The sequence below is a fragment of the Aplidium turbinatum genome, chromosome 5 (assembly GCF_918807975.1).
Source record: "Aplidium turbinatum chromosome 5, kaAplTurb1.1, whole genome shotgun sequence".
Classification (NCBI taxonomy): Eukaryota; Metazoa; Chordata; class Ascidiacea; order Aplousobranchia; family Polyclinidae; genus Aplidium; species Aplidium turbinatum.
This window is the reverse complement of record NC_137476.1, coordinates 2,405,033-2,419,109: the sequence shown is the minus strand read 5'-3', so window position 1 is coordinate 2,419,109 and position 14,077 is coordinate 2,405,033. Positions and strand designations below refer to the sequence as shown.

At 38.9% G+C, this 14,077-nt stretch overlaps 5 non-coding genes across 5 annotated transcripts; 2 read left to right on the top strand and 3 right to left on the bottom strand.

Annotated features, from left to right (window-relative positions):
- Positions 1-1,834: 1,834 nt before the first annotated feature.
- Trnat-agu (transfer RNA threonine (anticodon AGU)) lies at positions 1,835-1,906 on the bottom strand. The gene has a single exon. It is a non-coding gene; the product is annotated as a tRNA-Thr (tRNA).
- Positions 1,907-2,113: 207 nt separating this feature from the next.
- On the top strand, positions 2,114-2,186 carry Trnat-ugu (transfer RNA threonine (anticodon UGU)). The gene has a single exon. It is a non-coding gene; the product is annotated as a tRNA-Thr (tRNA).
- Positions 2,187-5,073: 2,887 nt separating this feature from the next.
- Positions 5,074-5,180, bottom strand: LOC145771429 (U6 spliceosomal RNA). The gene has a single exon (XR_014289219.1). It is a non-coding gene; the product is annotated as a U6 spliceosomal RNA (small nuclear RNA).
- Positions 5,181-10,616: 5,436 nt separating this feature from the next.
- Trnat-agu (transfer RNA threonine (anticodon AGU)) lies at positions 10,617-10,688 on the bottom strand. The gene has a single exon. It is a non-coding gene; the product is annotated as a tRNA-Thr (tRNA).
- Positions 10,689-10,895: 207 nt separating this feature from the next.
- On the top strand, positions 10,896-10,968 carry Trnat-ugu (transfer RNA threonine (anticodon UGU)). Its single transcript has one exon. It is a non-coding gene; the product is annotated as a tRNA-Thr (tRNA).
- Positions 10,969-14,077: the final 3,109 nt, after the last annotated feature.

Genomic DNA, 14,077 nt, shown 5'->3' with positions numbered 1-14,077 from the left:
TACACTTTGCAATGGCACAAGTTTGACAAAATTAAGGTCACAAATGATGCTTTGAGACCGCATGAACTGACCAAATTCAACTTATCAAACTTTAAGCAGCACAATTTAAATGCATAGTTTTTATAAGAACAATCTAAACATGGTAACGTTTTGCTTTTTTTTAAAAAACTTTGCTGGTCTCAAAATTGGAGACTAAATTTTTATTAATGCACACAAACTTAAAAGCGTTTGTTAGACTATTCCTTCTTATACCACATTAGACCATTCCTATTTATACTACATGCACAGTATAGAACAATCGGGTATTTTAGACGGCAACAAAATTTTAAAACCAGGTTCGAAAATAAGAGTGTCTCTTAATTCCTGGGTGCCTTCATACCACATTTTTGCTGTACTGTTCTACAGTGTAGCAAAGTATTAGCCTGCACAAGTCTAGCCAGACTAAGCAATTATTTTTTTAAAGTAGAATTTCAAAATGCTGCATAGGATTTCTAGATTTGTCTGAGCCATGGCGACCTTGAAATACTGACCATGCAAGCAATTTTAGGCTCAAGAGCTGAAGGCTGACCCTGCAATCATGCGTTTAATATACTACACCTCTACTAAAAATAAAAACAGCTACACCAATTTGGAAAAAAAAAACAAAGCTAGCCTCAACAATTCCCATCATTCTCAAAGGTACCGTACAGTAAGTTACTTTTCACACAATTTCATAACACTTCTGGGTGTGCCCTCAAGTAGCCTAACATTATTTTACCAAAACCGACGCGGCTACCGGCATTCGCTAGCTAGCCTTCAGCCTCGGTACTCAATATTTGTTTGCATGGCCAGTATTTCAATAAATCAACATTTCATTTATCCAAATATCCTACCCTAAATAACATTTCAACAGCAAGCACCTTAAAAACCACCGCAAAACCTAATTCAATTATTGAACACAATATCAGTGTTGCCAGAAGTTTAAAACAATTAACTTTTTAAAGGAAATGCCATGAAAAGGAGTGCAATTTTCAAAACAAAGCTGAGTAAAATTAAAAAAATTGTTCAATATATAAATTATAAAAACCGCAGATAAAGCTGCTAAATGAAACGTTTAGTAAAGTTTCATCACATAGGAATTACATTAAAATTGAAAGAAAAAAAAAGTATTTTAAAAACTAAGACTTTTCTGCGCTTTTGAAAAGTAAAGATAGTTCTTGTAGATTTTTCCTGTTCAAAGAAGGGTATGTTAAAACAATTCTGCAAATTCAATAACAGAACAACGGGACAGTACCGATTAAAGCACACAGATATCTGTTGGGGTTTTCACACCTGGCAACTCTGCATCGTTTTAGTATGCTTGCGCAAATGGCGAATGAATATAGCCTACAATTAAAAATTGATTTTCTAGCAAACTTTTTCATATAAGACAAATATTTAAGGTGAAAAACGTTCACTTCAACTTTTTATACATATCTTTTCAATATGGTATGTCAAAGTCATGAAAGCATGTTCGCCTCCAGTTTAGACTCCAGCACGCACGATGACATGGCCTCTGTTGAGTACGTCATGAGTTAAACCAATCACAAACAGTTTTTTGCCCACTCAAGTTTTCTCACATGCAAGATGAAGATTGCAAACCTTCAGTGACAATTTTTATCATTACGTGAACCTTTAAACTCAATTGACTCAAAATCACTTTATTTACTTGATGGGCCACTTTAGAATCAGATATCCCAATTGTATTTTAGGACAAAGGACAGGTACACGGGCTGTTACAAAGAAATATACATGTAAAATGTGTTTTGAAAAAGCTGTTGCGTAAATAAAACAAGGCTATTGCATAAACAAAATAAGGCACCACCGGGGTTCGAACCCGGGATCTCCTGTTTACTAGACAGGCGCTTTACCGCTAAGCCATGGCGCCGCTTGAAAGTGAAGAAAATTCTAACAACTGATATCATCAAACCATAACCTATCCAACGTTGTAGACAAGTTTAATAATGTTGTATCAATGAAAATTCGCGTTGCAGTAGTGAAAGTAATTTCGACAAGTGGCTTAGACAGGACTTCAAAACTTCGTCAACAATCGATCGAATCGATCACTTACATTCAACAGCTTGTATTTGTGCAAGCCTCCATAGCTCAGGGGTTAGAGCACTGGTCTTGTAAACCAGGGGTCGTGAGTTCGATTCTCACTGGAGGCTTCTACAAAATTAGTAGAATTTCGCTATTATTCTTTTTTCAATATTTATAGTCTCCCAACTTGGACATCAATTACGAGAAACATCGAAACAACAATGCCCCTGTAGGCTATAATACTTTTGAATGGCGTCGCAAAGCTCAGTAACCGCTTGAACAAAGTGCAATGCACAAAACTATAAGAATTCAATGCACAAAACTATAAGAATACTATAAGAAAACTATAAGGAGCTACTAACAAAGGCATGGTGGATGGCGAGCTCCAGACATCAGTACATGTTTTACCAAAATGGGGTAAACACGAGGAAACCCGTAGCTGGCAACTTAGAACAAACTAACCACGCTTTATCTCGCTCTTGGTAGTTGACGTTTTCAATAGCAAAGATAAGTTGAATTAAAAATGTTTCCAGATTTAAATGGGTAGCAAATAAGCTTTCTATGTAGACTAGTTGTCTGTTCTATGTATTATTTTAATGAACAGCCATATGTCAAGTAGCAGCTTACTCTACCAACCATGGTGAAGATCCATGAAGCAGATACAGCAACCTCAAGCGGCAGGCTAATGACATGATTGTTCTGATTTGTGATTGCCTAAAACTGATAAATCTTCAGTACATGGATAAATCTATGGGCTTATTAATGCTCTTTAACCAGCCATGCTGCCATAGACACGGACTTAGTGATGGACAGTGATAGACACTGCTGTCATAAACCATTCTGCCAGAAGACACGGACTTATATTTTCATTGATGGTTTGAGATGGTGGACTGTGTTCAGTGTTGCCAGATGTATTTCTTTTTTATTTCCGAGAGCGTTTGGAAAGTTGCTCAAACTTTGCATGTGAAAAGACACCACACATTTAAAAAACTCTATCAAATAACCCCCTTATTAACTGAACAAAAATATTATGTTTGCAATATTAAGCTACTTACTGCTGATGTAGCAGGCTACAAAAATTTAGGATACACGGTACTGAATCAGTTGCTTTGAATAATAAGTTAATGCCAAAACTAGCTACTCCGGTGAATCTAAGTGCGATGCTGTTCAAAAGAAACACAGTTTATATTCACAGCTGACAGTTAAAATACAGCGATGCAAGATTTTTTAAACATAATAGGCCTACGCGGTACTAATAATATTAAACGTAATTCATCAGCCAAAAACACATTTCAGTGCAACACACGCGGCCGCATACGTTGCGCGGTTGAAAGAAATGTATATAATATGTAAACAATAAACACTATTTAAGTATTAATACTACAAAAAGTGCTCAATGCCAACCAAAAAGCCAAGCAGAGTGAATTCAATCAAATATAGTTGTTTGTCTCTAAACAGGGATGGAGGAACTATTTTAAAAGTAGGTGGGCCCCAAGGCGTAGCAGTCAAAGTTAATCAAACTTCTGGGGGGCGAAAGCCCCCCAGACCCCCCATAACATTGCTGTATTCCTAATTCTGTACTTCAAATCATTTACACATTGTGTTTTCATGATTGCCTTTTGTGCCAACCAGCAAAAAATCTCCGTTTTTAGGCCCGATTTGGCCAAACAATTTACAAAATTGTTAAATTGCTCTATAGTACTGTAGCTACAAAATATGGTGATGTACATACAAATAAAAAAGCAAAATACACACACAGTTATACTGTAATACCAACTTGAGAGAAATAATCTGCAGCATTATACAGTAGGCCTACGTGCATGCACTGCATAATATGTAATGATATCATTGTTTTAACCTTAGAGAACAATTAGATTGATTTGTAGATTACTCCACCAATCACACGCAACCACACCCACATGTACTGCCCATCAACAGTGGGCTCAACAGAAAAGTTTGAAGATTATATTTCATGATTGAGCTATCAAAGATAACACAGACCAACAAAAATTTTTTTTTTTAATAGGCACGGCATGTGAGAGTCATTTTAGGGTACCGTATTTCGAGGCTCCTGATTCCGAAAATGCATTTTTTTTTCGAATTATTCCTAGTTTTTGAGATAGCCTACAGCAAAAACATTTTTTTTGCAATTTTGAGCCCCTATAGATTCAACGTCGTGTCGTTTATTACATAGACAAAACTGAAAGTAATCCCAGGCACATTTCTGAGTTGTATAAACGCTATTTGGAAGCAATCACGTTGATTACAACCCAAACAAACGGCTATTTAACGTTTACTGGTCTAGTAACAATCAAAATACGACGTGAAGCAAGCCTTAGGATACAATTAAGATGTGGAATATATAACTTGTGCTTTGCGTTAATATATTTGTTGACTTCAACAGTATCAGACTTACTAACTAAGCTACTAAGTACAAACAACAAAATACATACATTGTTTTGCTTAACAAACTAGACCAGGGGTCACCAACTGGCGGCCCGCGGGTCGCATGCGGCCCGCCACGCTGTATCGCTGCGGCCCGCGGAAGGTATCAGCGTACAAGTACAACCAAAAATACTTTTCTTGAGGAGTTAAAGAGCACGAAGGCAAAAAAACTTTCCTGGAAGCATATTTTCGCTTTGCATACGATTCCACCGACCGACCAATCAGTTTATAGTTCTAGGTGGGGGTTGCTTAAAGTTATTTCAAATGATGTCCAGCCACACTCATCCAGTGGTTGATGAAAACGTCTGTTTTCGAATTTCGAAATTGTCTGTGAGCATAGGGTTGCTTATTTTAAGTTTGCAAATGTCATGTAAACACTAGTGTGCGTTTCACCGTTATTGTTTTTCACGAGCAGTGTTTATGCAAGTTTTTGTTGGCAAAATAGGTCGGAGTGCCAACTCAATTTATAATAAATTGGCAAAATATTATATATAAATTTAAAGACATTTTCTGATTGTATTATTAAAATATTTAGCTTAGTAGGCCTACTGCAAAACGTTTTTTTTTTTAACAAATATGGAACGCTTTACGATTTTGCGTGTCATCCTTGCGCAGGGGCCATGCTAATTTTCTCTGTATCGTTCCAATTTTAGAATATGTTCTGACGAAGTAAGTCCTGCAAAATGTTGTTAATCAACAAATTCTTGCCACGCTGATAAGCACCGCAAGTGACAGTTGTCTAATAATAAAAGAAAGACGGTTTTGTAGACTCTCACAAAAAGGATTCTTCTTCTTGTCAACCGCGAGGAGGTTGACAACCAGGACTCATGTTGTCAACCTCCTCGCGGTGAGTCCTGGTAACTGCACAAAACAGGCTAATGACAACAAACAGAGACACATCAGGGCGTCTCTGGGGTGGTAAAAGGATAAACCCTCGGCCCCAGAGAACGAAGAAAGAAGCCAGAAAAAGTCCCAACATCCTACAAAAAGGATTAAAACCAACTCATTGCTTTTTTAGAAGGAACACTGTTCATGAATTACGATTTTTCGGTGATTTCCACAAGCGTTTGTTTTATGGTGCCTGGTTTCTTTTCCTGTTATTGGAGCCTATTTTTCGGTGATATGTTTGCAAGTCACTATTGTTGCCTTTGCCTGTATTGAGATGTGTCAAACATTTCCTTATTTACTGAAATTGTTAATTGCAAAATATTTTTTGTGAATTGAAGTGACAACACCACTCTTGCTTGGCGATGAATATTCTGATTTTTTTTTGTTTGTCGTATCCAGGTTTACGCCTGGTGGTAGAAGATTTAGATTATGTGAACGGGAAGGCAAGGAAGCCAATCTTTGTGTCCACCTTCAGTCATGCCTTTAAGTGTCCTGCCATAGACACAGCCGCATGCTCTTGAGCGGTGTCGAACGTGCGCCTTTTCGATTGCCGTTCCAGGGTTCTCACCACTTGGCTATGCAGCCTGATGAAACCGCGGCTGGCCTCTCTATAAGTGCGCAAAACAAGTGGCCTCGTTTATTAGGCATTGTTAAAAAAGTCAAAAGTGTTGTAAAAGGAGCTTGGCCTGCCAGTAACGTTGTTCGACTAATTTTGTTCCTGCGGTATTCTAAGATAAATATTAACAACATGTAACGCTGGATACTGGGTACGAAATGCGTTCTTTTCTAGCATAAGAGTCAACCTACCTAACATTTTATTAGTGCGGCTCGCCACAGCTCTCCTTATTGCCAAAGTGGCCCGCATGCAAAAAAAGGTTGGTGACCCCTGAACTAGACTAATAAGCAAAACAAAGCTATCGATGAACAAACGCAATTTTTTATTTTGGTAGGCCTACTATACTGAGCAACACCCATCAAGGTACGAAGGCCATTTATATAATTACAGAATACAAAGTTGTGTTCTTCAATAAAGTAGCTGCTTAAAATTTTATCCTTGATACGGAAGAACGTAATCTTGGTTCGAAATTCAATTCCTGGTAGTTTCGAAAATTCGAAAAAACTAAGTGCATTTGTGGAATCAGGGGCCCTGAAATACTCTAAAATGACTCTCACCTTTTGTGCCAATTTTTTTTGTTGGCCTGTGTAATCAAACCAGTGTAGCCTATATCAAATGAGTGAAGAGCTTTTTTTTGGAACTCCTTCTCTAATTTGCCGTTTTCGCTACCTTTTCAAAGAAATTTGGCTTTCAAAAGTGGGTGGGCCAGGCCCACCCAGAAAATAAAGTAGGTGGGCCTAGGCCCACGAGGCCCACGTGGTTCCTCCATCCCTGTGACTCTAAACCAGGGGTTCTTAAACTTTTTTTTAACGAGGACCCCTTAAAAAATTTGGTTTGCGTGGACCCCCTTTATGGCCTAGTCCGAGAAACTTTTTTGATCAGCATGAATTGGACATAACGCAATAAAATTAAAATGAATAGGTAACAAAATTTATTTCAATTTGAATAAGGACCTTCTGATGATCCTCTTTCAGGGTGAAACAGGCTGTCAAGGGTTTACACTTACAGAGTAGTAACTATATTTGATCGAGGTAACAAAAATTGTGTTTTATTAAATTTAAGAAATTGAGAATGCATATTGTTTTTCAATATCTTCGATTTAATTTCATTAATGTGAAGGATGCTGCTGTTTGTCTTCCTCAAGAACATGAAATTATGGCTTCGTCTTTGATACGGCAACAGCAACACGCATGTCATCTTTTGCATCCAACCGGTTTCGACTCTTTGTTTTGATAGTTACCAAGGATGAAAATCCTGACTCACATAAATATGCAGTCGCAAAAGGGATTATAGCACCCATATGTCTCTCGTTACCAAAAGAGGATATGCATAAACCTTTCACAGTCTTAACCTAGCCTAGATGACGTCTGGCTTAGCTGCATTTGATAAAATTTTGCAATGTTCAACTAGCGGCAAAAACAACAATGTGGAAAGTGACGTGATAAACGTACGTAACAAAAAACTTAATCTCTTTTCTTTTGAAAAATTTATTCCATTTTAGAAATTATACACTAAGATTTCCGTTGGGCCTTATGGATCCCTAGAAACTAGTCCGCGAACCCTTTGGGACTCCAGTTTAAAAACCCCTGCTCTAAACCCTTGACAGCCTATTTCAACTAAAGGAGGATCATCAGAAGATCCTTAATAAGGATCTTCTGATGATCCTCCTTTAATTGAAACAGGCTGTCAAGGGTTTTAGTGAGTAATAACTATATTTGATTTAATTCGCTCTGCTTTGCTTGGCATTGAGCGTTTTTTGTAGTATTAATAGTTTTCATTGTTTATGTATAATATGATATGCAATATAGGCTATAATATGCTCATGCTTCAGAATTCAGTGCACCTGTCTGGAGCCGCAGTGCCCACTGCCTCAAACAACGCCTTGCGTATCGTGACAGAATGTCTGTGACCTACACCATCGGGCAATCTCTCTGTCCTTGCAGGCTTCCAACTAGCTGAGCTTCATCGCGAAGAAGCCATCCTCTCTCTTTTGCGATGCGCTATACGAACCCCAACCACTTGCTCCATTCAAGTTTCTACAAGTCTGTAAACGAGCAACCTTAGCGACTAAAATCGAGACACCCAATTGTAGCCTACGTGCCGCACAACTCCTAATGAAAACCACTGAAGACCAATCCATCAGTGGGGCTACCTGGCGGACCACCAATGGAGCTCAGAGTGGAAAAAGAATTCCTCAAGACTCCAAAGTTTCATCTCCGACACCAGCTCCCACCCAACCGGAATGCATTTACCAAGGAAGGCCTGGGTGCAGCTCAACCACCTGCGTACTGGCGTCGGACTATTCCACTCCAACATACACAAATAGGGGATGGCGCCATCTACCATGCGCCAAATGGTGTGCGTGGTCTGCGTGAACTGGATGACAAATCAATTGATTGGCTGCTCGACACCTGCCCAAACATCTAGACCGCGTCGCCGCCACTGCCCAAGGGTGGTAAAAGGCAGAGTCCCTCGATTCCTGGAGTAGCGAAAAAGGTTCAAACGAAAAAGAAGAATCTGCTTCACACCATTGGGCCAGTCAGCACTGTTCATTTAATCTAAGCGTTGAAGCTTGCCAATTTTCAACGCAAAAAATTGTTGAAACATTTTGTATTTAATGTTTTTGTGAACAATTTTAATTCATTTGAATATGGATAAAAACTAAAAAATAGCTTTAACCAGTTTAACATTCAATTTGTCATTTTATTTGCCCGAGCGTAAAAATCTTTTATTGGTTTTAGTTTCAATTCAACTGACGCTGTCAGCGTTGGAGTCAATAGCTCATGCCGCAAAATTATTTCTACTTCTGTTTGCTTTGTCAGAATGAAATGTAGTTTCATGGCGTCCATTCACCGGGTCCCTGATTGTAAGAATCAAAGTAATAAACCAAAAGTAGGAAATGAAAACATGATTTAGAAAGTGTGGTTCAGATATTGCATTCAGTTCAGTTGTTTTTTTTTTTATTTCTGACCATCATATCAAAAACAATACACGTCAACATAGCAAAGGTCGAGAAAAAGGTAGAAGCGACAAAACGCGAACGTTAAAGGGTGTTTGTGACCGAAGTAAGTTTTTGAGTTGAAAGAAATTTGGCACGGTCGCAACACCTTCAGAAAAATTTAAGATATGAAAGGAAAAGAAAAAAAAGAAAATGTTACAAACAAAAAATAAATAAACCAAAACAAACAACATATACAGGCTATAGCTTTATTAGCCCACATCAGGGATATCTAAAGAAGGGGATACAATGGCTCAGAGCGATTGCTGATTCTCATAACACTAGAAAAGCGGTAGTTGGTAGCCTACCCCGCTAAACATGCGGTTCTTTTTAAAATTGCAGAAAGTTTGTAGTGCAGCTGGTACACTTAGCTAAAGACAGTTAGCAAGTGTTATGTAGAACATATTTAAAGAACACTTGTTTGAAAAGACAGTTGAAAGGTTACCAGTTAGCTGTTTTTTTTGACAAAACCTTTGCAGCTGGCTAGGTGTAAAGCAAGTATACGGGTCGTTGAACAAGTGAGTATGAGCATTCATTGAATATCCAATATCCATACCTAGTTGTAATAGTGCAATGCAGGTTGTCATAACAAAGTTTATTAAATTACTATATGTGCCAATTGTCATTTTACCATGAACAGAGATTATTTAAGATAAATAGAAGCCCTTCTATTGTCAGACGTAATAAAAGCCTTCGTACCCCCTTCTCTAGATATCCCTGGCCCACATAGCTTAAGCTGATACATTTAAGATTTGTATGGACAGTTGCTATGAAGATCGGCCATTGTGCTTTATCAAGAGTGCTGATGGTCGTGAGGGAACACGTCTTGATGCATCAAGCTCATAGCAAAGAAGAGCAAGGCAGGCAAAGAAAACCCCACAAAGAAATCCTACCACGGGCAAAGCCATTTCAAGCGCGACGCACCAGGCCTTGCACGACTCACAAAATAGATAGGTTATAACTTGACGACATGGAAACAATGACTAAAACAAACTAGCAAAAACAACATCATCATCTTGCGGAAATTCAATTATACCCAGAGAAGTTAGGTCTTGAAGATATCAAGCGTGCTTTGATATAAAGTTGCGATAATAAAGCGATAATTTTAGACCTCAGTCAGCTAAACCCGTCACCTCCACACCGATCTAACGTTAGCAAACGTTGAATTAATGCAAAAATGACAGGCATTGCTAGCTGGGATGTAGTAGTGGCATGTCACAGCAATATGAGAAATTTGGGTGACCGTATATGTTTTACACATAAACCACAATAGAAGTAAAGAAAAGCAGTGCAATTCGGCATATTACGTTAGAAAAATAGACAAACAAACAGATAATAGCATGACGATCCGGTCCAAGATATGGATATAAAACAACTGGTTGGAGCATCGCTTCACCGAAAGATTGGATTAGCCTACTTGACTTGTCCAAGTGTTTATCTTCATTTACTTTATTTAGTAAGTAATTCATCTACCTCAGTGTCGTCATCTTCTGCTGTTTGGTAACTTAGTTCAAAAACTGATTTTACGAGGGAGTCAATGTCAAACACCGTTGATTAGGAAACCAATACATGCGAAATGTGTTTTGAAAAAGCTATTGCATAAACAAAATAAGGCACCACCGGGGTTCGAACCCGGGATCTCCTGTTTACTAGACAGGCGCTTTACCGCTAAGCCATGGCGCCGCTTGAAAGTGAAGAAAATTCTAACAACTGATATCATCAAACCATCACCTATCCAACGTTGTAGACAAGTTTAATAATGTTGTATCAATGAAAATTTGCGTTGCAACAGTGAGAGTCATTTCGACAAGTGGCTTAGATAGGGCTTCAAAACTTTGTCAACAATCGAACGAAACGATCACCTACTTTCAACAACTTATGTTTGTGCAAGCTTCCATAGCTCAGGGGTTAGATCACTGGTCTTGTAAACCAGGGGTCGTGAGTTCGATTCTCACTGGAGGCTTCTACCAAACATTAAAAGAAATTGCTTTTATTCTTTTTTCAATGTTTTTGGTTCCCCGAACTTGGACATCAATTACAAGAAACATCGAAACAACAATGCTCCTGTAGGCTGTAATAATCTTGAATAGCGTCGAAAAGCTCAGTAACCGCTTGAACAAAGTGCAATCCGCAAAACTATAAGAATTCAGGGAAATGTCATTCAGGGAGCTACTAACAAAGGCATGGTAGATGGCGAGCTCCAGACGTCTGCGCATGTTATACAAAAACAGGATAAACCCGAGTAAACCCGTAGTTGGCAACTTAGAATAAACTAACCACGCGTTATCTCGCTCTTGGTGGTTGACGTTTTCAATAGCAAGGATAGGTTGAGGAAAAATGCTACCAGATTCAAATGCAGGGGCTCCGGACACTTCCTGAGAGTGGGGGGGTAATTTAAGCAGGGGCGGGAACGATGTTTTGACATCAACAGGGGCTTATTGGATTATCGCATCACATATACTCCTTGGAGGTCGCCCCCAGACCCCCCTTTTCCATTACTGAAAAAGCTTCTTAGTCAGTTTCTTATAGGCCTACGGCGTCTTAGGCGGCATGCTTCGCGCCGAAGATTTTTGCCTTTCAGCACGACTTAAAATCGAAAAATTATTTCAACGAATCTAAAATCGCGAGGAAAAGCTCTTTAACATTTGCCACATTTTTTGAGGTTTTGAAACAATTTTGACTGGAAGAGGGGACATACGCAAAAATCCCTTGCTGTATTGTTCCTTGGCTCAAGACCTCCAAATTTTGTACTTCAGATGCTAAAAGTTTAGATCAGGGCTATTCAACTAATGTTAGCAAAGGTCCATTTTGACAAGTTGAATATTTTTGCGGTCCGGTGAATATTTCACATGCAACCACGAAAATTAAACAACCAGTTCAAGCACCGAAACAATTTTCAGGTGTCAACTAGTAGGCTACCGTATGTAACATGACTTGGATTTTTGTCTGAAACAAACAAATAAATAAAAAGGGAAAAAATGTATTGTGTTTCTTTGTTGTGTAGCTGTGTGGATCACACATCAGAGAAGACGGCAAAGCGTTGGAGGGTCTGGGGGCGAAGCCCCCATCTTCTTGGATAATCACAAAAAATTGGTTTTCCATAATAGAAATCTGTTTAAAGAGGCCTTAAAATGTGGGAATGAAGTTATTCTCCCAAAAGCCTGAGGTCCACCTTCAACACCCAGAAGGTCCGGATTCGGACCGCGGTCCGCCAGTTTAGCCCTGGGTTAGATTAAAGTCAAAAGCGTTAAAATCAAAGCTTTGGTCTATAACTTAAATTACAGTTACATGAATACAACACTATAACCTGTGCCATAATATCCACAGTGAAAGGTAAAGTTTCAGCATCTAGGGTCTATACATTCAACTCAGAAAAAAAAAATAAAACAAAAGCTCAAATGTATTAACTTTTACAACAACTGAAAATAGGGAGACATCTTGATCGATACTACAGGAAGGCTTACGGCCTACAATCTGCGTCGTGTAAGAAATAACACTAAACATAAACTGCCATAACACCCAGGTAATATCTTATACCAAAATCTCACAAAAACTGAAAAGAAATAACATTATAAACGAACAACACCTCAATTCAAACAAAACACTGTGTGCACTCTGTTTCTATTCTAAGCAGAACAGTAGAAGTCTCCAAAGACTTTAAATCTTTGTGCATTGTTGAAAACAAGTTCTTTGCAGATTTCATCTACACTGTTTTCAATTCATCCAAATACACGTGATGGGCATGGCAATATTGAGTCCTAAAGCAGTCGTTGTGCTTCGGGGCTATCATTTTAAGCGGCATAGCGAGCAAAACGATCTTTCAGCTTCTGCAGAAGATTAACCAATAGCGATATACAAGATATACAAGTCCACACTGGCATGGTTTTATTTTTTTTGGCTTTAAATCTTTATCCTCGGACTGACAAAGCCTTGATTGGTTATTCCTGGTAGTTTCGCATACGGTACTTGTAGAGGCTCTTGACGCAGATCCGGTTACCGAGATTGGCAGAGTGAAGTTTTCCGATAGTTGAAGTGTTGTTGCCGGGGAATTATTTCATTCACTAGGTGCCGCTGAAATGGAAAGCAGTCCTGAAATGTGTTGCTCAAGCGCACATCCCGAGAATCGAACCAGCACCGCGTGATTTGAAGCCAGGCGCGTAACCTCTGAGCTAACGGGGCGGACATACAACTCTTTGACAATAGGTTTAAGTCCCATTCACTTGTTTCACACATACTTGATCGGTCCAAATTTTTGATGGTATTTTGGGCAAAGGGAAGCTATCTCCGAGAAAAAAGCCACCGAGTTACAGTACAACGTACAACGATTCAACGCCGAATAACATTGAAACAGAGCAACTGTAGAGGGTTTCGTTCGTGGCAAAAGCAAAATTAAACAGTTTGTTGCTGTGAGAAATTATGACGTCATACATAGCACATTGTGATGCGTATATTTTTGACAAGATACATAGTTTGGCGTTGTCTTGCGAGTCGGAGTTTCCAAGCAAAAAACTCAAAAGTTGTGCAACAAAATAAAAAAATGAAAATAAAACACAAAAGTAAAAATATATTAAAAATTAAATTTTTATCTCTACATTAGTGGAGGGGTAATTTTGCATTAGTTACCCCCCCCACTCTAATTGGTGGGGGTAATCTCCCCCCCGGCTCCCCTCTAACGGAGCCCATGTTTAAATGCGTAGCAAATAAGCTCTCTGCTTAGTCTATTTGTTTGTTCTATCTATTCTTTTAATGAACAGCCATGTCAAGTGAGCAGCTTGCTCTACCAACCTGGTGAACATCCATGAAGCAAATACAGTAGCCTCAAGCGGCAGGCTAATTACATCACTGTTTTCATTTGTGATTGCCTAAAACTTATACTAATGCTCTTTAACCAGCCCTGCTGCCATAGACACGGACTAAGTGATAGACAGTGATAGACACTGCTGCCAGGGCCTGATTAAGGCTCACGGGGGCCCGAGGCACAGCTAAGTTTAGGAGCCCCTATTGGCAATCGCTTTCGATGCAATGCCATGTACTCTCTGCGAATGATGAAATATGGCTTAACAAATAGTTCA